Source organism: Bactrocera tryoni, chromosome 1 (assembly GCF_016617805.1).
Source record: "Bactrocera tryoni isolate S06 chromosome 1, CSIRO_BtryS06_freeze2, whole genome shotgun sequence".
Taxonomy (NCBI): domain Eukaryota; kingdom Metazoa; phylum Arthropoda; class Insecta; order Diptera; family Tephritidae; genus Bactrocera; species Bactrocera tryoni.
In genome coordinates, this window is record NC_052499.1 from 52937523 (window position 1) to 52963612 (window position 26090).

Genomic DNA, 26090 nt, shown 5'->3' on the forward strand with positions numbered 1-26090 from the left:
GTTCTATGTATAATTGCGCTAACAAACAAATGTTTAATTTATACCTTTGGAAAAGAGGAGACGTACAGAAGTGCAAAATGTTAAGAGAAACGAAGCTAAAAATAGGTTGGCGTAGATTTAGTGGCTACAAGAACTACAAACGCGTTGGCGCATTTTTGTTAGTCGATGATATTTTTCATTAATGCTTCACACTTAACACAGTCGAAAACGGAAGTACATTTAGTCGTTCTTTTTTATTATTTTACAATTGTATATAGTATATAAAGATAAGATACTAACAAACAAATCTATTCTAATTAATTAGGAGAAATACTTACTTAATGCCTACTTTCTTACTAGGTCGAAACTCTTCATGCCTTTCAAGCGGATTTAACGCCCAGCAGATTCGATGAGTCTGGAAGCCTCCTCATTAACGTGCTGTCTAAGCATCAGTTCGTGAGACTTTTCAATTTTGGAGATTTCATTTACCAGTGAATCTGCAAGCCGTAAGCCCAAACAGGCCTAAAAACTTGATTGTATACTAACAGGTTGTTTTGGATTGATAGAGTGGATTTTCTGCCAACTAGGTGGTAAAGTTTAGCAAATTTCATATCAAGCTCACTGTTAAAAATAAGATGCGTTTGGTTCGGAATGTAAATATGTACTCCGCTCTGGTTGCCCAGAGCTCCTTTATTTATAAAATTTCTTATCCTAGTTTGTGTATGCACCACATGCAGAGTACCTACACCAATCTTAATACTAATCTATTGTACATACCGAAGTATGTACACATATCTTAAACATAAGTTCAAATATATTGAACAGGCTTATCTTCGCCAGTGTTGAGGCAGTACAAAGCAATACATAAACAACGCATAGAGATACATATAATACATTTATATGAGGCACGTATGCATTTATGTGCAATACGTATGCACTCAACAATTAACAACAAAGATATTTACTTAAGATAACATATTGACTTAAGATATGTATTTAGGCAATTGAATACAAATGTGCATGTGCACTTGAAAACAACCCTATACCATGTAACATAAACAATACCCGAAATGGGTATTTGTACATATTTATATTTATGACTATATTTTTATGTGTTAGCGATAACGCATACAAATATTTGACATATGAGAACGGATCTCATATTCTATACAGATTTATCTCATTTACAATTGTAGCCGTTAAGAACTGTTCAGAAATCTGAACATACTGCCCACGTTGAAGTGTTTACAAATAAATTTTTAATATTAATAATTAATTTCGTAAGATATATCTTCCTAGCGGAAATGAGTGCCTTAGTGCCTTGCTGAATTACAGATGCGTTGTAGGAAGTGTAACGATGACTGCACCAACAATTAATATAATTAGGTTGTCAGTATTCATGCCGTAATGCACCATATTATGCCATTCTAAGTCCAGGTGCTTCGAACTTAATCACGGGACTTTTCAGGTCGTATGCCCAATTTCTCCAAGTGTAAACTGGTGATCTCTTCGTCGAGTATTTTCGGCAACATATGCAAATCTATGTTGTATTTGTCAGCCTTGATCCACAATTCGATTTTTGCCACCACTTGATTCCTGAACGAGTTGAACATCTTACGCTGGGATGACCGTGCGCGAAGCCCAAATTTACCAGACGTCCTTCGGTAAACAAAATAATAGTAAAACAAAATAATTTGATAATAATTTTCTCTTTGGCGTTGCATTCAAAAATGCGACGTCGATTTCACAATCGAAATTACCAATATTACAAACGATCGTGGCGTCGGGCATGTGTTCAAAATGTGCGCCAGTAATAATGTCCTTGCAAACAGTTGTTGTTACGAAGATAATAGCTTCTTTGTATGTTTGCTCCATGGTGGTTACTTCATAGCCGCTTGCAAGGCAACGATATAATCTTTTTCGGTGAGAACACAACTTTTGCCAATATCATATAACCAGCAACACAGCACACTTTGCCAGCAATCATCACATCGGTGGGCCGTTTTATACCATCAATTAACTACTCGCGGTAACCAGAAGATTATAGAATGTACTCTTGGCCACCGAGTCGTTGACGTTAATGGCTGGCGCACCGAGACGTCTCTCCTTCACCAATTTATATAAATTGTGTACATCGGTTGTAGATTCTTCGTTCAAATCCTTGACGCCCTTCGGGTATTGTGGGCACTCTTCATGCACTGAGTTGGTCAATTTACCACCATTATCGAAAATCAAGTTCACAAGCTGACCATCTGAGAACAATAAGGTCAGTTCAATACTTCATAAGTATTCTTCATTCATCATCTTTTGAAGGGTAACACTGACCTAGTCTTCCTTTTCATCCTCCTCCCCGTGAACGCGATGATGTCGTGAGGCTGTTCAATAAGTATTTGTTGTGCAGCTGCTGAATCATTGAGTTCACTTGTTGAGTATTTTAAGTATTTCAGTGAATTTGCTATTTGCTGCCTTTCAACCAAATATTGAACTAGATCGATGTGGACAATTCTATCCCACGCTGTCCAAGTCAACCCAACCGACACTCTTTTCAAAAAATACTCCAGAAATATTTTTTTTAAATATATTATATCTAAACATTTACAACATAGTAAAACTATAAGTAAATGTAACAAAATAAATATAAGGTTATTCTTTTTCTTCTTTTTTAGCTCGAGTCGACCTCACCTCTTTTTATTAATTATTTGAATATTTTTTCTTCAGTAGGAAAAGGGTAAACAATGTGCATCGCTCTTTACGATGTTCCATGGCTTATCCTTACGTCCACATTTGCAATCTTGGCATAAAATGACGTTTTCAATTCGTCCTTTCTTCCACTGCATTGGTGGAATATTTTGTTCTTTAAAAAATACAAATGTAGCACTTTCAATATTTTCAAAAGAAACTTTGCATTTATTTCTTTTTCGTGGTTTATTATTTTTAAATTTTCTATCTTGAGAGATTAATTTTCCTTTTGTTTGTGAAGAAGAATCTCCTAAGTTTATATTTTTCTTTTCAAGTGGAAAAGCTGCAGTAAATTTACTATCTGCATTAAATTTTAAATTATTACGAAAGCATTTCTCGTACTTTGTTTCTTTTTTAGTTTTATTAAAATATCTTTCAAGGGATCTTAATTTCCCAAACTTTTTTCGTTGATAATTTAATTTTTTATCTATATGTGTTACAACACCACAATGAGCTAATTTGGGGCTTATGTTGGTTGATCCGTATATCAACCACCCAAACACACGGTTCTGGAGTTTGTAATTCATATTTCATATATTATTCAACAGTTATTTTTTCTTCTTTTATTAAATCAAAAAATATGTCCGCACCTAAAAGTAAGTCAATCTTACCCGGAACATTAAATGAAGGGTCGGCCAGCTTTATATTTTCTCGAATTGTTTTAACTTTTATGTGTTCCGAGGGCACATTTGACACAATCTTCGTCCAACAACGGTGTGTAAATTTGCTTCAAAATGATCTGTTAATGATTTTAAATGAAGATTAACTCTTTCATTTGCATTTGTTCTGTTTTGACCAACTCCTCCAATGGATTCTGTTCGGAAGTTTTAATTTATTTTTAGTTCTTTGGTTATAAGGTGAACTTGAGACCCACTATCTAATAAAGCACGTGCCTTTATCATTCTTCCATCACGACCTTTTATACCAACAATTGCTGTGGTTAGCAGGACATGTTTAGAATCATTTTTAATCTCCCCATTTTTGTATTTTTAATCACTGTGCTTTTGCTTTAAAGGATTTATCTTGGTGGAGCCATAAATGATGGTTTCTTTGACATGTGAGGCAACTTTCGCCTTTACATTCCTTTTTATTGTGCCCTGTTTTAAGAAATTTAGTGCATAATTTGTTTTTCATTACTGCATCCCATTTGTCCTGTGTAGAAAGAGCTTTAAATTTATAACAATAAAATATATTGTGCGAAGTATTACATCCCATTATGCATTTAAATTCTGCATTTTGAAATATTGGTGATGTTTTTGAAGCTTGTGTTTCAGAAACGACGATTGTAGTGAATTTAAGCTAGGTATTTCCTTAGGGTTTTTAAGGGAATTTTCATACCTAAGTCTTAAATTGTTGTCTAATTTTTGCACAAGCGTATAATTTAATAAAGCTTGCAACAAATTATCTGCAGACAAACTGAGACTTTCCAATGCTTGTGTACTTTCAGAAATTTTCTCTTGAAATTTTCGTACACTAAAAGCAGTCTCAGTCACTACTGGTGCATCTAAAATTTGTTTGAAATAAGTGTTTGCGAGTAACCTTTTATTCATAAATTTTTCATTAAGAAGGTTCCAGGCAACTGAAAAATTTGTCGAGGTTGAAGGAAAATTTGCAATACAACTTGCAGCCGATCCTCTTAATTTTGTTTTTAAAATACACATTTTATATGTGTCTGAAACATTTTGAGAGACTACGAGTTGCTCAAACAATTCTTTAAAGTTTGCCACTGAGCGTAATCTCCTGAAAAATGGGAATGTCTACTTGAGGCAGCGTAAAATTAGTAGCATTTTTTTGTGCTAATGGATTTTAATTTGAGTTTGTAAAATCTATTTCTTAAATCATAGAATTTACATGTTAACTCTTCATTTTCGTGCTGGCTAATAAATTCAAGCACAGTATCACGCGTTTTTTCTATAAGTCTCTCTATGCTGTCTAGAGAGCATATTTCGTTTAATTCGCAGTCTTCAATATTCTTTTCTAATTCTGTTAATAAGAATTGAAGCCTGCGAACTAAACCAGGATTTGGAAGGCATTCCATTTTCCTGGGAGCACTATTTTCTTTAATTATAGCGATCAATTCGCTTAACTTGGCGTGCGCTGTCAAATAAAGCGTGCCTACCGACCCTTCTACGTCATTTTTAAAATAATTAATCTCTTTTATTTTTGGGATCTTTGGACAATTCTAAATGGTTTCGTTGAAACTCTGACCATTTTTGTCCAAACTATCCTAGGAGTTTTTCCAAATTTTCTAAATCTTCATTTATATCCATACTCATGGACTTAAAATGAAGTTTTTGCAGTTCTTCTGCTAATTTTACTTGGTTCTCCATTTTCCCAAAAATAAAATAAACAATTGTATATGAATTATAAAAAAAAAAAAAAAATGAAAGATGCTCTTACCTTGTTCAAATATGGATGTGGAATGTGTTGCTGTAAATTTGGTAATTTTTTTTTTTTAATATTTATTATTATAATATATATAAGAAAAATATATATTAATTTTTTTTTTTTAACACGCTTTTTTTAACACACTTTCACTTTCACTGTAGGATTTTGAGAACTTTTTTTTTTATATATTATTATTTTTTTTTTTTTTACAGAATATTTCACTTTCACTCGCGTGTTCACCAATGTATTAAAATAAGACGCGTTTGGTTCGGATTTAAAAATGTACTCAGCTCTGGTTGCCCAGAGCTCCTTTATTTATAAAATTTCTTATCCTAATTTGTGTATGCACCACATGCAGAGTACATACACCAATCTTAATACTAATCTATTGTACATACCGAAGTATGTACACATATGTATCTTAAACATAAGTGTTCTCAACGGCATACATACTATTTCTTATCTTTTAATAGTTTAGGATCATTTCCGTTCCTTTAGTGAGTGCATTAAATATTGCAGTCTCTAATCAATATGCCTGTTCAAATATATTGAACAGGCTTATCTTCGCCAGTGTTGAGGCAGTACAAAGCAATACATAAACAACACATAGAGATACATATAATACATTTATATAAGGCACGTATGCATTTATGTGCAATACGTATGCACTCAACAATTAGCGACAAAGATATTTACTTAAGATAACATATTGACTTAAGATATGTATTTAGGCAATTGAATACAAATGTGCATGTGCACTTGAAAAAAACCCTATACCATGTAACATAAACAATACCCGAAATGGGTATTTGTACATATTTATATTTATGACTATATTTTTATGTGTTAGCGATAATGCATACAAATATTTGACATATGAGATCCGTTTATATACAGATTTATCTCATTTACAATTGTAGCCGTTAAGAACTGTTCAGAAATCTGAACACTCACTCTTTTATTTGACTTGCTCCTACCAGCGTAACTTAGCATCTAAGGTGAAATCTAGCATTGTTATGATATGGTATAGGAGTATTACTTTTATAAATTGAACGATATGTCGATTTTTTCAATGTAAAGTCGACGTGAATTGATTTAATGTAATTTAATTTGATGCACCCCTTAGATGCTCAATTAGTAATTGCATTGACTGCTATCTGCACTCGTCGAGTAGATACTGAAGATGACTCTTCCGCTGCCAATAAAGCTGTATCATCCGCAAATGTCGCTGTCATGTAACTTGAGTCAAATTAAATAAATGAAACATTGGCCTCAAGACGCCTCCCTGGGGAACACCCGCTTCTATCGGTTGCAAGTTTGATATTGCTTCTTGTTTAATACGGAAGTATATGTAGTACATATCTGTCTTTTAAGTAGGAAGCAATTATTTCGTAATATTGTTTTTGTAGCATGTATTTCAATTTGAGCAACAGATCCGAATACCAAACTTTGTCAAAAGCAAAAGAAGAAGGCCGCCGTAAAAACGTTCTTTATATCCATTGCATTTTCAACGGAATCAACAATTTGGTGCACCTGGCCAATTACTGAATGGTGGTCATTATTGATTTGAGCCTATTTATGAGTACATTCTCAGATAAAGTTAGCAGTAGCGACATTGGCCTATATGATGTGACATCGTGTAGTCGTTTACCCGGCTTAGGTATCATTATGACTTCAGATACTTTCCAAAACAATGTAACGTATCCTTAGCATAATGCACTGCTTATTGTTACATGACGGTCTTGCATTATCAGTTCACGTACGGCATCGATGTTTTCTGGCACAACGGCTGTTTTTGGACGACCCTCACGGAATTCGTCTTTGAGCGAGCGTCGGCCACGATTGAATTCGTTGTACCAGTTTTTCACAGTGCTATAGGATGGTGCTTCATAGCCATACAAAGATTTTAGTTCATCGATGCACTCTTGTCGTGATAATCCACATCGAAAGTTGTGAAAAATGATCGCACGAAAATGTTCACGAGTTAATTCCATTTTTTGGCCGAGATAAATTTTTTAATTCCCTGTAAATAAAACAATTCACTATTAAATGACAAAACGTTCTGAGTAATGTTATGATAAAAAATGTCAAACTTTCCAATGGAAATGTCAGATCGCACCTGGCAACACTTAGTGTTGCCCTAGGCCAGAATATATATAGCAGCCCTCGTACATCTCTTGCTTTAAAGACAAAGAAACAGGGAAAATATGCAGTTGAGTAGAACACGAAGTGCAATTAATACTACAAATTTAGTTGAAGTTGGTGATAATGGTGATAATAATTCTGTTCCTTTGCGAACTTTCGTTTCAAATGTGGATTGGGTTAAAATAGCTCCTAATTTTGATTTCTTTCATACTGGTTCTATGAATGTGATTTGTAGCCATTGTTAAGAAAAGCATTTTGCTTCAAAGTCTACATTGCGTGAAAAAAATTGTTTCACTATGTGTTGTCATAAATTTAAAGTCCATCTACCATTAATAACACAAAATGATTTTTTAGTCATTATATGACAGCCTCACATCAAATGATAGAAATCATTTTAATAAATAAGTCTAAAAATATTTCGACAATATTTGATGCTATAATTCGGTCTATGTTATGGTATGGTATTTTACGACGTCGATACGGCTCACAGTGGTGCCGCTTCATACAAGCCGCGGCAAAAAATAGAAGGAATCGAGGTAGGGCTTTGAAATTTGGCACACATCTCTCATATTGCCAAATTAGATGAAAAAAAAAAAATTGTTAAAATCCGCTCACAACCACGCCTACCTCCCATATAACACAAAAATCAAAAATCATCCTACAGTAACAAAATTTTCTACAGTGTAATATTTTAGAGGATGGAGTCATGTGTAGAAGGAGGATGGAGTCATGTGTAGAAGTTCACGCAAGTGAGGAAAGTTCTCTGATCGCCATTCACTTGGGAATGGCCAGAAACGATTCTTTTACACATGGCTCAAGCAGCTCACTACTTCCGGTCTTTGACCAAGTATCCTCTGGGTAACCTAAGAACATCCGTTCGAAGGCGAGCTAAAGTGAGAAAGCGAAACATTCCCTACAAGGGTTGTGCGCTGGGTTTGGGACCCGCCACGTAAAAAAACACCCCCAGTGAAGAGCTATAACCAGCCTCGAATGAGAGACCCCATTTCTTTTGATGACGACCATGGCAAACGAAATAAGGACTACGAATTGAGGGGCATGCACCTGGAATGTCCGGTCCCTTAATTGGGAAGGTGCCGCTGCCCAGCTGGTTGATGTCCTCGTAAAGACAAAGGCTGACATCACCGCCGTCCAAGAAATGCGATGGACGGGACAAGGACAGAGACGAGTAGGTCCTTGTGACATTTACTACAGTGGCCATATAAAGGAGCGCAAGTTTGGTGTTGGACTCGTGGTGGGAGAGAGACTCTGTCGCCAAGTACTATCATTCACTCCGGTGAATGAACGTCTAGCCACAATCCGCACCAAAGCGAGGTTCTTCAACATATCGCTGATTTGCGCCCACGCCCAGACGAAGGAGAAGGACGATGTGACCAAAGATGCCTTCTACGAGCGCTTGGAGCGCGCTTATGAGAGCTGCCTCCGCCACGATGTCAAAATCGTGCTTGGCGACTTTAACGCCAGGGTGGGCAAAGAAGGTATCTTTGGCACTACGGTCGGTAAGTTCAGCCTCCACGACGAAACAACCCCAAATGGGTTGAGGCTGATTGACTTCGCCGGGGCCGGAAATATGGTTATCTGTGGCACTAGAATCCAGCATAAGAAGATTCATCAAGCTACCTGGCTGTCTCCGGATCGAAAAACTACGATCGATCATATTGTGATAGACGGAAGACACGTCTCTAGTGTTTTGGATGTGTGTGCGCTCCGCCTCTGTGTAGCAAAAAACGCACGCCAACAAACACAAGGACGGTTCGACGTCGTGAAGCTGCAATCACAACAGACAGCCGAACGATTTTCTACTCGGCTTGCACTCCTGCTCTCTGAGAGCACTCGCCAACAACTCCGCATAAGGGAACTGTGGGACGGAATTTCAAACTCCTTACGTACAGCTGCAACCGAAACCATTGGTTTTCGGAAAGTGCAAAAGAACAGCTGGTACGACGAGGAGTGCCGTGTCGCAGCGGAGAGAAAACAGGCTGCCTACCTCGCAACGTTACGATCGACCACTACACGTGCGGGATGGGATAGATACCGAGAGTTGAAGAGGGAAGCGACACGCATTTGTAGACAGAAGAAGAAAGAGGCTGAAATGCGTGAGTACGAAGAGCTTGATAAGCTGGCCGACAGGGGTAATGCTCGAAAATTCTACGAAAAAATGCGGCGGCTTACGGAAGGTTTCAAGACCGGAGCGTACTCTTGTAGAACCCCCAAAGGTGATCTAGTCACTGATGCCCAGAGCATACTTAAATTATGGAGGGAACACTTCTCCAGGCTGCTGAATGGCAGTGAACGCACAACACCAGGAGGAGGAGAACCCGATTCCCCAATCGATGACGATGGAGCAGACGTTCCATTACCCGACCATGAAGAAGTTCGAATAGCAATTGCCCGCCTGAAGAACAACAAAGCGGCAGGAGTCGACGGATTGCCGGCCGAGCTATTCAAACACGGCGGCGAAGAACTGATAAGGTGCATGCATCAGTTTCTTTGTAAAATATGGTCGGACGAAAGCATGCCCAACGATTGGAATTTAAGTGTGCTATGCCCAATCCATAAAAAAGCGAGACCCCACAATCTGCGCCAACTACCGTGGGATTAGCCTCCTCAACATCGCATATAAGGTTCTATCGAGCGTATTGTGTGAAAAGATTAAAGCCCACCGTCAACAAACTGATTGGGGACCTTATCAGTGTGGCTTTAGACCTGGCAAATCAACAACCGACCAGATATTCACCATGCGCCAAATCTTCAGGAAAAAGACCCGTGAAAGGAGAATCGACACACACCACCTCTTCGTCGATTTCAAAGCTGCTTTCGACAGCACGAAAAGGAGCTGCCTTTATGCCGCGATGTCTGAATTTGGTATCCCCGCAAAACTAATACGGCTGTGTAAACTGACGTTAAGTAACACCAAAAGCTCCGTCAGGATCGGGAAGGACCTCTCCGAGCCGTTCGATACCAAACGAGGTTTCAGACAAGGCGATTCCCTATCGTGCGACTTTTTCAACCTGCTTTTGGAGAAAATAGTTCGAGCCGCAGAACTAAATAGAGAAGGTACCATCTTCTATAAGAGTGTACAGCTGCTGGCGTATGCCGATGATTCAATATCATCGGCCTCAACACCCGCGCCGTTAGTTCTGCTTTCTGCAGGCTGGACAAGAAAGCACAGAAAATGGGTCTGGCAGTGAACGAGGGCAAGACGAAATATCTGCTGTCATCAAACAAACAGTCGTCGCACTCGCGACTTGGCATTCACGTCACTGTTGACAGTCATAACTTTGAAGTCGTAGATAATTTCGTCTATCTTGGAACCAGCGTAAACACCACCAACAATGTCAGCCTAGAAATCCAACGCAGGATAACTCTTGCCAACAGGTGCTACTTCGGACTGAGTAGGCAATTGAGAAGCAAAGTCCTCTCTCGACAAACAAAAACCAAACTCGTATAAGCCACTCATAATTCCCGTCCTGCTGTATGGTGCAGAGTCTTGGACGATGTCAACAACGAATGAGTCGACGTTGCGAGTTTTCGAGAGAAAAGTTCTGCGAAAGATTTATGGTCCTTTGCGCGTTAGCCACGGCGAATACCGCATTCGATGGAACGATGAGCTGTACGAGATATACGACGACATCGACATAGTTCAGCGAATTAAAAGACAGCGGCTACGCTGGCTAGGTCATGTTTTCCGGATGGACGAAAACACTCCAGCTCTGAAAGTATTCGACGCAGTACCCGCCGGGGGAAGCAGAGGAAGAGGAAGACCTCCACTCCGTTGGAAGGACCAAGTGGAGAAGGACCTGGCTTCGCTTGGAATATCCAATTGGCGCCACGTAGCGAAAAGAAGAAACGACTGGCGTGCTGTTGTTAACTCGGCTATAATCGCTTAAGCGGTTTCTAAACCAATTAAGAAGAAGAGAATATTTTGTAAATATAAGCTTGTCCAGAAAAAATAAAGCAAATCCGCCCACAATTACGCCCATCTCCCATATAATATAATCACAAGAGTTGCAATATTTTCGCTGTTATCACAGCTAGACTGTTAAAAATTGTCAAACGGATTTGAATCAATAAAAATTATTATTTCTCTAAAAATGAAACAAGTCCGCCCACAACTATGCCCACCTCCCATATAGCATAACCAATAAATATTCAAAAATGATCATATATTATTAATTATTTATTCAACAAGTAATTTTTTAACATCATCGTCCAATTCTAAAGTTTTATTTTTGGGATTTGTTCTGAAACCATTAATAAAAGGATCCGATGAAGCTAAAAGCAAGTGCATTACATCTTGATTTGTAGAAATTCTGTCGCATTTTCTAGAATGATTGAGCCTATATTTCTTGTAATCTTTATTGCGAGCTTCTTGAGCCTCCTCTGATAGCATGCCCAATGGTAAAATAGAGGATGAATCAATTTTACTTCCATGCATTAAAACTTTATGTACCGTCATTGACATATAGTAAAATTCATAAAGGCTGACATATAACCTCGCAGTTTTCATGCAATAAATTTCAAATTTTTGAGGATCTATTGCCAACAGGAGGATCTAACGCCAACAATATCGGCAGTTTTAGCAGGATTCTCAAAAAATCTTCGGGAGGTATTGCCATCATTTGTCGTACCCAGTCCCTGCTTCACTACATCAACATTTATTCCCAAGGATGACTTCAAATCTGCTTGAATACGTGCTTTTTCATCTGCCTTCAGTTTTTTGGTACGATCGTCAGTTCTCCATTTGCGAAAATGTTTGTTGTAAGCAATATGCATTAGTTCAAATAATATAATGCATCTAAACTAGTATTTTGTTGTTGTTGTATAACGAGAGACAGCTCCAAAAAATATCAACAAAGCAACAAACCGAACAATCAAAAAAAACAAAGAAAACAACGAAGCAGGCAAAAAAAAGCAACGAATCAAGCAAACAAACAACGCAGTTGCAGTTGCAGTAGATTAAAATGCTAATTACTCATGAATTGGCAGCTAATTGCAGCTGATTTTTTTTTCTATCGAATAAGGAGATTTTAAAGTTTATTTTGTGTAAGTGGCTAACCTGCGCGCTCCTGCGCACAATAGTTATATTCTGTTGAAGTTGTGAAATATATGATTTTTTTGGACCATGAAAAAAGATCATATTAAAAAAAATCTTGAAAAAGAAAGTATACATTTGATGATGTAAATCGCATCTATAACATTGGTTTTAATAAATAAAAACGTTACAATTGATATTTTATTGTTAACTTTTGAGTTTTAACCTTTGCAGTATTCATCACATTTTTCTGAGTAACTTTGCGTTGATACTTTGTTGGACTTTGAAGCTCTCCCAGCAAAAAACCATTGAATATATCAAGCCCAAGTATTCGGATAATGTTATTTGATTAGTTCTTAGCTTAAATTGAAAAGATGGTACTAATTTGGAATGAAAAAAAAATCCTTTTTTTCCGCTCTGGCACCACTGTGCGGCTGTTTAATATAGAATGCGAGAAGAATTAAATAAAACTTGTGATGCTGTTTTAATAAGACAAATATACATATGTTGAATGGAATAGAATTAATCCATTTATGGTATCCGTTCAATTCGTACAATGAAGACACATTGTTATAGAGTATGCAATGCACATAAAGAGATTTGTAAGGTAATTACCGAGAATCGGGAATTAGATATAATAATGCAACTCGACCCACACGATCAATTTCCAACATTCCAATAGAGCATCGTGATTGCTATTTTTGTTGATGTTGCAAATGGGCGTTTTCTCACTACCAAGGTTCAGCGGGAGCTTGAATCCTGAGTGTGAGGTTCTGCTACAACTTAGCACAGTTGCGGCTATTTCGGAGGACGCAACAGTCGCCGCAACCACTTTGTCTTGACGCTGTGCCAGCAGCAAGTTCATAAAGAACGTTTTACCGTTGTCTTCTGGTGCGTCCAAGCAAAAGTCACGTTTGTCGGCTATCTACGCGGAATGTAAGTAAAAAGAAAATTTACGTTTCCTCCGGTAGTAACAAAAGCTCTATTTGGTTGACTTGAAGCCAAAGCCACAGTGTCATAAACAAGCTCTCAATTGAATGCTCTTCCGTCCTTTGTGGGACCGGCATACTAAAATCGGGAAGCGTTTTCAGACTTGTCCTATACTTGCCGGGAGTTGTGGACTTCATCCTGGTCGATCGAAACGATACTCTCCTCTCTCACGGTAAAAGCGCCTGGCCACTACCCTATTTATATATTTACAAATATATTTGATAGTCTGGATGAGGAACTCCGCATTTATGTGAACGTAAATATGGGACCACCCAATTAAAGTGCATTGACACTCTTTCTGCGGTGCCACCCAGTCTAATATTAACAGTGCGTCCTACTTCTTGGGGCGCATTACACCTATAAAACGGGTAACCATTTTCATTTGTTTGTAGTTTTTAGGAGCACGCGTTGATATGCTCTGTGCATTTTCCGTATGGCTTAGTACGTCGTATGGTCCGTCGATTTAGTGATTGTGTCATATAACTTTCAATATTTGTTGGGATTGGACAAATATATAGAAACACTCTCGTCAATTTGGCTATGGCGAAAGTTCTCTTTGAGCCGACCAATAAATGGACATGTGGCAGTCCTCATTTTTGCCTCTCAATTGAGTACATTTTACACTATATGCCTTTATTCGAAAGACGCAAGCAACGATGCCGTGTCGATTTGTTGGTTTTTGACCGGCCATCAACTCCTTATTTATTTCAGGCTAGGCTGGGTTACATGTCATCATAATGAATAGGTCGGGCTGCACATAATTACGAACATATTAAATTGCATCTTGAGTATGCTCATACCAATAACAGGGCTGTTAACAAACGACGATAGCAGGATCCTGATGTGACCCAACTCCTTCGGGTTGACATTTTCGTGGCTTCCAATGGTGTCTTGGAGTTGTACGTAACTCTCGGCAACCAACTTGCTCCGATTCAGAGCTAGATTTGAGATCGTAGTGTCCTAATGCGCAGCAACAAATTAAAATTGTTTTCAGGGATTCTTATATTGAATGAGTAAAAGTCAATGAAGTTAATTTGCGTGGATTTGAAGGATAATAAAGCGATATCCCCCTTGTCTTTTCCAGAAAATAAATAGGTACTGTAGGGAATCATAATATCGGTGAATGTCCTTGCGAGAGAGTCATCATACTTCCGCAACACGATATCTCTCGATGCACACAGATGCTTTGCTTCCAGAGCATTACATTTCCGCTCTTTTCGCATTCCACTTTGGTGCACAGTAATGGCGAGAGACACTTTCCATCCGGCGAGATTCAAAACCAAATAATAGGTTGTCAAAAAAGTCTTGTGGTATTTTCGCTAGTTGACGCTGAAAGCGCGTAGTTCTAGTTTTATTCGTCGCATCGGGTCATGCTATACCTTTTTGGAAAGCTCATTTCACATTTGATTGATTGTCGTTTCTTTTAAGTCGTTCGTGAGTTATAGCGTCGCAAACATGGAGCAAAATAAAGAGAAAATACGGCATATTTCACAGTACTACTACGATAAAGGCAAAAATGCATCTCAAGCCGCCAATAAAATTTGTGCAGTTTATGGACCCGATACAGTTTCCATTTCCACCGCACAACGATGGTTTCAACGTTTTCGTTCTGGTGTAGAGGTGGTCGAAGATGCGCCACCTTCCGGAAGGCCTGTCGTCGAAAATTGCGATAAAATCGCTGAATTGGTCGAAAGAAAGTCATAAGACCGGCATAGTAGCAGCCATAGCATCGGTCAAGAGCTGGGCATTAGTCATCAAAAATTCATTTCAATTCCAATAAAAAAAAAATTCAATAAAAATACCGCAAGACTTTTTTGACAACCCATTATTTTAACTTCCTTCCCAGACTTTCTGGCAAATATTCGCCAAAGTTGTTCTTCACCCAGAGCGACTGTGAGTCGTAGAACATTTGTCTCATCTACTGTCTCAGAAGCACGCTGACCATTAGCTAGACATGCTATCGGCGTCGAGAAATTGTTTCATCAGGTGTTTGAGTGCGTTTTCTTGAAGGCTCCTTTATGCATCTCTCATGCACGATTAGAAGCTATGCGAACAGCATTTTTCTGATGCCGGTCATCAGCTTGCGAAGAAGTTTCTCTGGTTCTGACTTCTGTCTGACGTTCTACTTCATTTCCTCTGCGCTGTTCGGCATTATAAGTAGATTCTTGCTGTCTAACTATTTGCTCCAGCTCTTTGTGGATTCTAAGAAATATTTTATTAATGTTCGCGAGTCATAAGGTACATACACAAATGTTAAAAATATCCTATTCCTTTTCTTCTCTACTAGCGTAGACACCGCTTACAATCGTTTTGAAAAATTTCAGAGAAATTTTTGTAGAACGTTCAATTTCCTACAAAAATAATTCAGTGCCGCAGCAATGTATCAATTGGTTTCGCAAAGAAAAAAATTAATTGCAAAAAGTACGAAAACCCCATGTTATTTAAATGATGAACAAATAACGACCCAATTTATTGGGGAATACAAACCACTGGTGTTATGCACTTACGCTCGCGCGAGTGTTTAAAATCAAAAAATAGTTGTGCATTTGAAAGTTACAATTTATTTAAAATTATCCTTTGTTTGCGGTACAATGCTTGGCTTAATAATATATAGCGTCGAATCAAAGTAGGATGTGTTGTCGGCGCGAGTGGAACAATGACGATCGAAGCCAATGTGGGAATTCCGCGGCGCAGTGTGGAGTGGAAAATAGGCAGCGTTTGTGGATGGGCGACTTGTATAGCACGAATTGTTGATGGGCGAACTGCAGCTGACGAATTGTGTAACCGAGTGATGTGTGGATGATATGGATGGTGTGAAGATGTGGTGTGTTATGTTATAGTTAGGGGGGGAGGGGCGCAGAAGCTCATTTAACCAAATGAGAAATAAATCGTCGTTGCGGCACGGGTTATTAACAATATTAAGAGCTCATATTCGTTTCATAATTTTTTTTAGGGCATTTACTAAAAATTTTGAGGGCGCTGCAGACTCAAAAATAAATTTGGGAAATAACGGACACCCTAATATTTATATTTACGACTGTATTTGCATGTGTTAGCGATAATGCACATAAATATTTGTAGTATGATATCTGTTTCTATACAGATTTTCGAAAATAGCTTATTAACAATTGTAGCCGTTAGGAACTGTTCAGAAATCTGAACATACTGCCCACGTTGAAGTGTTCACACTTCAAAATTATTCAAGTGTTTATAATGTATGTTAATCTTGGGCATTTTAATTAAATTTTTCCTTTTCAGATTAGCGGATCGAACTCGTAATAAGTTTTCTTATATAAGCTACTTTTTATTGTACTACATTTTAATTTTTGAATATAATTTTATTTTACTAATATTAATAATTAATTTCGTAAGATAATTATATTCTCCTACCGGATATGCGTGCCTTGCTGAATTACAGATGTGCCGTTACGATGATTTTACCAGCAATTAGTAGGATTAGGTTGTCAGTTTTCATGCCGTAATGTATAATGTGATGTCATTCTAAGTCCAAGTGTTTAAAATTCAATCACGGAACTTTTCAGGTCGTATGCCCAGTTTCTCCAAGTGTAGACTGGCGATCTCTTCATGAAGTATTTTCGTCAACAGAGACACATCTACGTTGTATTTGTCAGCCTTGGTCCACAATTCGATTTGTGCCACCACTTGATTACTGAACGAGTTGAACGGGCATGTGTTCAATATTTGCGCCAGTAATAATGTCCTTGCAACCAGTTGTTCTTCTTTGTATGCTTGCTCCATGGTGGTTACTTCATAGGCTTCCAAAGCCGCTTGCAAAACTATTATGGAATCGATTTCGGGTACAATAACGATTCCGCCGAAACTGCGCAGAGCTTATGCATAACTTTTGCCCATATCACATAACCAGCAACACAGCACACTTTGACAGCAATCGGCACATCGGTGGGCCGTTTAATACCATCAATTACCGACTCGCGACAACCATACAGATTTTAGAATTCACTCTTGGTCACCGAGTCGTTGACGTTGATGGCTGGCACACCGAGACGCCTCTCCTACACCATTTCATATAAATTGTGTACACCGGTTGTAGTTACTTCGCTCAAACAATTGAAGCCCTTCGGGTTCGTGGCAACTTTTCATGCACTAAGTTGGCACGGCAGTGTTGATTAGAAATCGTTTAAACCACTGTGCTCTAGAATCTCATACTACACCACAGTTACAAGCTACAACAATATCTCTAAAAAATCGGGGTTGTGACTTAAACCTTACGGCTGTATACTGTCCACCTCGTTTTAAAATTACAGAAATCGAATTTAAAGACTTTTTTGGAACACTAGGTCAAAGATTTCTAGCAGGTGGAGATTACAACGCAAAACACATGTACTGGGGCTCACGTCTTATTAATCCGAAAGAACGACAGCTGTATCAAACTGTTATAAATAGGCACAATAACCTTGAAATAATATCTCCTGGTAAGCCGACGTATTGACCTAGTGATCGTAAAAAAATACCAGATTTAATTGATTTTGCTGCAATAAAAAATATAGATAAATCGCTTATAACAGCGGATACATGTACTGATCTGTCTTCTGATCACTCTCCTGTACTAACAACCCATATTCGTTAATCCAAAGGTGGGTCTAACTTCTTATAAAACGAATTGGCTAAAATATAAAAAATACGTCAGTAGCCACATTAATATTGAGTACAAAATAAATACAGGAAGAGATATTGACGAAAGCATAAGAGAAGTCAATGATATAATAACCAGCGCAGCTGTCTTAGCAAGACCAAACAAAAGCTTTAATCCGTAAAAATCTCTAATAAAGAAATAGAGATGCTTGTAAATGAAAAAAGACGTGCAAGACGTGAATCAAATCAGCTTCAATTGAAAGCTGCTGTACGTAAACTAAAATACAGTCTCAAACGTGAGGAAGAATTGAACACCGAAATGTATGTAAAGAAGCTGTGCCCAAATTCAAACAAGCAAAATTCAATTTGGAAAGCCCAAAAGTCCATGAAGCCACCAACTAACTCCAACATGCCTATACGAGACTTGGGTGGAAATTGGGCTCGAAGTGACGAGGAAAAGGCTAATTGCTTTGCAAATCACCTATAAAAGGTATTTCAACCCAATTGCCCAAAGAACAACTTTGAGTTGCCAACCTTGCCTAATACCGCAAACGAGTCGCATGTGTCTATTAGGACTTCTACTTCTGAAGTTACTAGAATAATAAAAGATCTTAACCCAAAAAAGTCACCAGGATATGATAATATTACCCCAAAAATGCTAATTGAGTTACCAAATATTGCCGTAGAAATGCTCTCTTTGCTCTTCAATACAATTCTTAATCTCGGACACTATCCTAATTCATAAAATATTTGAAAAAGTGTTGCTATCAAAGATGTCTCCTTTCCTCCACGAAAATAATATAATACCAACGCACCAATTCGGGTTTCGTGAAAAACATAGCACGATAGAGCAAGTAAATAGAATTACTAACGAAATAAGAAAAGCATTTGAGCACAGAGAGTACTGTTCAGCTATATTTCTAGACGTGGCTCAGGCGTTTGATAAGATATGGCATGAGGGCCTTTTATATAAGTTTAAAAATATTCTACCTTCAGAATTGTATAGAACATTGGAGTCTTATTTAAAAAATAGGAAATCTATGGTAAAAGTGGGAGATTTCATATCTGATGAAAGATCTGGATCTGGTGTACCCCAGGGCAGTGTTTTAGGCCCAACACTATACATCATATATACAGCAGATCTTCCAACAGCTAATAATATATTGACCTCAACTTTTGCGGATGACACAGCTATAGTGAGCCGTAACAAATACCAAATTTTAGCATCACGAATATCAGCGAAGCATTTAAGTTCTATCGAAGAGTGGCTAGCGAACTGGCGCATAAACGTGAACGAACAGAAGTGTAAGCATACTACATTTTCGCTAAAGATATGCCCGGCAGTAAAAATAAACAATATTTTAGTACCCCAAGCGAACGAAGTAACATATCTTGGTATTCACCTAGATAGAAGGCTCACTTGGAGAAAACATATCTCTAGTAAAATAACATGTATGAAGATTAGAGCTGCAAATTAAAATTGGCGTTTAAATAAAAACTCCAAACTTAGCCTAAACAACAAAGTGCTTTTATATAATGCGGTCATAAAGCCGATTTCGATGTATGGCATTCAACTGTGGGGTACGACCTGTGCAACTAATATTGATCTAATACAAAGGTTCCAATCAAAAATGCTTAGAACAATCACGTGTTCACCATGGTACATGCGTAACGAAAATATCCGTAAAGACCTTGGTATTCCCATGGTAAAAAAGAAGTAGAAGACAGCAGAATTAAATATATATCTAAGCTCCGAGATCACCCAAACCCTTTGGCTAATGCTTTGGTACATTCCTGCGATCAAACACGACTTAAAAGAAGAGATATGCCTGCGTACTAAAGAGCGACGTATCACCAAAACAGCTCAATCACTTGCTTGAGTCTGTCTAGTTTTTAAATAGATTTAAGATTTTATTACTTATTGTTAGGCTTTAAGAAAAGCAGATACAATAAATAAAATAATTTTGAAAAAAAAAAAAAGTTGGTCAAATCACCATCATTTTCGAGAATCAAGTTCACGAGCTGACCATTTGAGAACAGTAAGGTCTGTTCAATACTCCATAAGTATTCTTCATTCATCAGGTCAAACAAGGAGTAGTATAATGATCTTTTGAAGGTTGACACTGACCTAGTTCTCCCTTTCATCCTCCTCCCTGTGAACGCGATGATGTCGTGAAGCTGTTCAATAAGTACTTGTTGTGCAGCTGCCGAATCATTGAGTTCACTAAATTCTCTTTAAATATCGTTGAGTATATCAAATGTTTTAGTGAATTTGAATTTAAGTGCCTTTCAACCGAGGATTGATAAATCGATGTGGACAATTATATTCCACGCTGTCCTGGTCAAGCCAACAGATCTTCTTTTTTGAGAAAATACTCCAGAACTTATTTTACAATATTTAGTTTCTAAACATTTACAACATGGTAAAACTATAAGTAAGCTTAACAAAGTAAGTAAAAGATTTTTATTTTTCTTGTTTTTTAGTTCGAGTCGACCGCATCTCTCTTTATTAATTACGTATTTTTTCTTTGGTAGGGAAAGGATAAACATTGTGCATCGCTCTTTTCGTCTACATTTGCAACCTTGGCTTAAAATGACGTTTTCAATTCGTCCTCTCTTCCACTGTAATTGTGGAATATTTTGTTCTTTAAAAAGTACCAATGTCCCAGTTTTTATATTTTCAAAAGGAACTTGGCATTTACTTCTTTTTTGTGGCTTATTATTTTTAAATTTTCTATCTCGATAGATTAATCTTCCTTTTGCTTCTGAAGAAGAATCTCCTAAGTTTATATTGTCCTTTTCGAATGGAAAAGCTGCAGTAAATTTACCAACTGCAGAGAATTTTAAATTATCACGAAAGTATTTTTCATACTGTGTTACTTTTTTTAGTTTTATTAAGATATCTATTTTCAAGGGATTTTATTTTCCAAAACTTTTTTAGTTGATTATCTCGTTTTTCATCTGAATATGTCACAACACCACATTGCGCTAAATTGGAGCTTTTGTTAGTTGATCCATATATCAACCACCCAAACACACTGTTCTGCAGTTTGTAATTAAAGTTTTCAATAGATATTTTTTCTTCTTTTATCAAATCAAAGAATACGTCCGCACCTAATAGTAAGTCAATTTTACTCGGAACATTAAATGAGGGGTCGGCTAGTTTTATATTCTCTGGAATTGTCATCATCCATGCCTCCGCCCCATATAGAGAGACGGGGAGTATCTTATAGTGTAGAATAAAAACGACACTAAGGTTTTAAGATTAAAACAGTACTCAGCTCGGGTTGCCCAGAGCTCCTTTATTTATAGAATTTCTTATCCTAATTCATGTATGCGCCACATGCAGTGTGCATACACATATCTTAATACGAATCTACTGTACATACCGACAGTATGTACACTAGGGTGGGTCGATTCCGGACTTTTTTCGATTCGGGATTTCTAATAGTGCGGAAAAGTTGCCCTAGTACTTCCTGATTCCAATGCAACTTTTTGTTTTGAGATCGGATTGCATCTTCAACCCCAACTCCGGCCTTGAAATTTCGGAAATTCGCCTAAAATCGTGAAATTGTCTACCTAGCGCCTGAAATACGCATCTCATGGAAAATGTATAAAACAAAAGTTATTTGTCACGTCATTTGCTACCGAAATGGTATATGTGATCATGGCCGTAGGACGAACCGTTCCCGAGATACGAGCGAAAAGGCGACGCGCCACAGCGCAAGGTGCAAATTGTTGCAGCTCTCAGCTAACCTGTATTGGTACCCAGAACCCACCGCGTGGAGGTGGCTGCTCTTCGGGTTCCTCCCAAGCCCAACCCAACCAACCAACCATATGTCAGGCTTGTTTAGTCTGAATCTGTGTCAAATTTATTGATAAAATCAGATTTTGTACTAAACTTTGGCACTGGTTACCTAGATTTCAGTGTAGAGCGTATAAAACGATCACGAGATTGGGGGCCAATAACTTTAGAAGATGCCTCTGTCACCAGTTTGACGGTTCTCTCGACTGCCACGGTGTGATAGGGGAATTCACTAAATTCCCATACCTCTGCAGTGTCTCCCGACAGCCCTTTTATGAGTTCTTCGTTAGAAACTGAACAAAGAACTGGTGGAACAGTCAAGGTGATAGTCTTCCAGTTAATCATATCGTAATAATTATTTGCTTTGAAATTCAGCTTTGGCACTTTATTACATCTAACCCTTCCATTTACAGTGTCAGATTCTGCTTCTCTGGCTGCCAGAAGACGGTCAAGGGCCAACTTTCTGACTTCTATACGTTCGTCGGTCATCATACTAAGGAGAATGTTTTCTGGAAGAGCAAAGAAAGCATTATGTTGAATGGATGAATCGACAACCTTGCGCAGTTTAGCAGGTAAGTATCTCGACCTTTGAATTGCAGCATAGAGATGGCGCGAGCCATCTTTGATTGAAGTGTTGAATCTTATTGAGAACCACAAAGTTGAGTAAACTGTAAGTATGTACTTGACCAAAATCTTTATTTCCTTTGTTGGTTTGTCAGTAGAAATGTATAATCTCAGAATTCTATTTGCACAGGTGAGCCAGCGAGATTTGCATATGTTACCTGGATGCATCGACGCTAAATCTGAGGAACATTGACCGGAAATAACAGCTTCTGATATTTTATAGAGATAAGCTTGGTCTGTGCTAAGTTGGGTCGGATAAATAACGTCGGAAGGTAATTGGCAGGATGGAAAACTTTCAAATTTGACAACAGGCAACTTCTCACAATCAGGGAGCAGTTTACCTATATCGCCAGAGAATGTATTTGTACTCTTTGAGACACCATCTATGTGTTCGAAAAGAGCACGAAATGGAAGTTCGTTGAAATGTAGAAGACAAACAACCCACTGTAATGGCCTACCTATTCTTTCTTCTAGTTTCCGAATGATTCCACCTTTCCAACGTGTGTTCGTGTTGGTGCCATCAGCACCGACAACTTCTAGATGTTCCACATCAACTGAATTGTCTTGTAAATGTTGCCATATAGCTTGCGTCTCATCCTCAGCTGACCCGGAAGGAGAGGTGACGTGGCCAAAGTAATGACAACCAGGTTCCGCTATGAGAGAATTATGTTCCTCTTTGACAGTGTCGCGGTAGTACTTTTCACCTTCGCTGACTTGTGTAAGTGTATTGTCTTTGCGGCCGTCAAAATACAGCCCATATACAGAGTCAATACTTTCGGTGTTTTGAAGCTTAACTCCAACACTTTTTTTGCCCGACTAATCTTGCATTTGTCAGTGACAAAGCTAGCCTGATCCGCTGTTATCAAACCTGCTTTTTTGGCATCCAGAAAAGCAGATGAAACAATTAAGGCCGCTGCTTTATCACTTACTCCAAATCTTTGGGCAGCTACAGCAGTGTGTTCTAATACTAGTGTGTTTTGTTTGGTTTTAGAAGATGGAAGAGAAAATTCATCATCAGCATCGTTTTTGGAAGAATCCATGTGCGACGCACCTACATTGTTGTCGTCTGTATGAGAGTCTGGCTGATCTGAATGGTCACGTGTTCTAGCTGATACTTTTCTGGTAAGTGTTGATGTTGAATGACGTTTTGAAAGCTTTTCTTTATGTTCATTTTTCTTTGTAATCTTTTTTGTTTCAGGTAGATCAACACTTCCAATGCGACCAATTCTTCTGGTTCTCTGGTCCAAGAGAAATAGTTGTTCATTGATAGGAACTTTCCTTTCCTTTGGACAAGTGCAAGAAGAAAAATAAATGCATTTACAAGCAGCGATGTCAAATAATTTTCCGGCAGAAGAGACAAAGTCGTCTCTTTTAGAGCTCAAACCTATTGGGTTCATTAAAAACATTTGTTTAAGAGTCAGAAATTTCTTATGGTATATTGTGAGCATTTGTACAACTCTAGTGTGTGAAACTATCGGAATAGATGACTTTTTGAAACGATTTTCAACCTTTTTTGCAACTATTTCTGTAACCTCTTTACTCCTCGCCCTATACGAAATCTTTCAAACTGATAACACAAATGAACATCCTGGTAAGTAGGTAACTGGGCTCAGAGAGATTGTACGGATATATGCCAAACACAGGACATTTCTGTCTAAATTTAAATTTAGATACAGACATTTTGAGTTCTGTGTTCTGTTGAGAGATTATGTGATAGAACTCGGCGAAATCACCGACAAGAGTGAAGGAACTCGATGAAAAAATATTTGTGTGGGGACCTATCCGAACGTGTCCTTTGGCGTAGGTGAATGAATGTGAGTGATAGCACTTGGCGAAATCAACGTCAAGAAGGTAGCAAATGACGTGACAAATAACTTTTGTTTCATACATTTTGCCAGGCGCTAGGTAGACAATTTCACGATTTTAGGCGAATTTCCGAAATTTCAAGGCCGGAGTTGGGGTTGAAGATGCAATCTCAATGCAGATCTCAAAACAAAAAGTTTCATTGGAATCAGGAAGTACTAAGGCAACTTTTCCGCACTATTAGAAATCCCGAATCGAAAAAAGTCCGGAATCGACCCATCCTAATGTACACTTAGTGTACTACACTAGTGATGGGCAATGTTGTGACTTTTAAAGAACACTGCTACCTGTGACAGTAACTTTGTAGTAGCTGTGATTTTAAACTGTGACTGTGACTGTAATAAAAATTGTAACAGACAAAGGCCAATAAAGTTGAACAAAATTGTTTCCTTTCTTCATTTACGTACAATGTACATATTTATTAGAATAAACAGATATTAAAATAGTAAATTCGTTTTTAGAAAATCAGCTAATATAAAATATGTATGTATATACATAAGAGATAAAATTGAATATTGTTAAAAACAATTACATTAAATGGAAAAGAAGGCCAAAATATTATTTTTATATATATTTTCCATTTGTATTCCTTTCGCTTAATCTTGACCGACGCTCACTTACAATTTGCCCCGCCTTAGGAAAAATTCTCTCGGTACGGAACGGAGGAGGCTAAAATACAAATCCTTTTGTGCTAATTCTGCCATTTTAGGGTATCTGTATTTATTTTCAAGCCACCAATAAAATGGGTCGCAACTACGGGAAACTAGCCCATCATCCAAATAGCGCTGAATTTCAATAATGGCTTTTGCTTCTTCGCTACTATGTGGCTTATGTTTATTAGCGTATTTTTCGAAAGAACTCCATATTGATACTGATTTTTCTACATTTTCTTCTGTTCTTTCAGTCTGAAATGCATTTCTATTAGATAACGTTTCATAATTTTTTTTTTGTGTTATGTGCTGACGATTCATCAGTCAACGCCACTAATTTCAATCTGGGGTCGAGAAAAGTAGCTGCCGTAAGTGTGTCTAATAGACATCTAATATACCATTTGCGATTGGTATTACCAGCGAACCTGTGTAATATATTTCACCACTAATGCTTACTGTAGCATCTCTAAATGGTTTGCAAATTTTGCACAAGGCAGCAACAGTCGCTCACTCGTCGCTGGTTAAAATAGTGAAGTTTTTGTTTATAATTACCAAAGTACATTTCACCGCTTCTTCCAACTCCGAAATACGCTCCAACATTGCCAGTGTGAAGTTCCACCTCGCATCAACTTTTTGAATTAATTTTAGAGGTTCTTTACCGCTGCTGTGCTGGTAATTTTCAAACGCTTCATTCTCTAAGTACTTTTCTTGAAGTGAGCAACTATTACTTTAACTTTATCATGTACTTGTTCTAAAGTATGTGCAGGTAAAAAACTGGTCACGCACAGCTTAGAAATTTCTAACGGTAATATCAAAATTGAAATTTACACGCAAAGCTTACTACATTATCTACATAATTGCATTCTATTTTTTTTACAAAAATATGGTTAGTGTAAAATTTGTCAGCAATGAATATACACGTTCGCGAATCGGTTTTGCGCAAAAAGCTGGAAAATCCAGGCATGTCTCACAGCGACATCGCCCAAAAATTAAAAATTGCAAAATCTTCGGTATCTTTTGTTCTTAAGGGATACTGTGAATTATTAAATCAAACGCAGGTGTAAGACACGTCCGTTTATTACAGCAATCCAAAGTAGAAGAGCCCGTAACAGCGATAGTAATACAATAGTTAAACGAAATATAAGAAATAAGGAATACTAAGTAATTGAGGAACAACGCACACGGTGCATAAATTTAAAATAAATCTTAGACATCCTGCCCGGTCGAAGCAACTGCTTCG

At 37.8% G+C, this 26090-nt stretch overlaps 2 pseudogenes; both read right to left on the reverse strand.

The window, feature by feature from the left end:
* Nucleotides 1-1427: 1427 nt before the first annotated feature.
* Nucleotides 1428-13431, reverse strand: LOC120772216 (annotated as a pseudogene).
* A 3530-nt stretch (nt 13432-16961) lies between these two features.
* LOC120772303 lies at nt 16962-19987 on the reverse strand (annotated as a pseudogene).
* Between the last annotated feature and the right edge of the window lie 6103 nt (nt 19988-26090).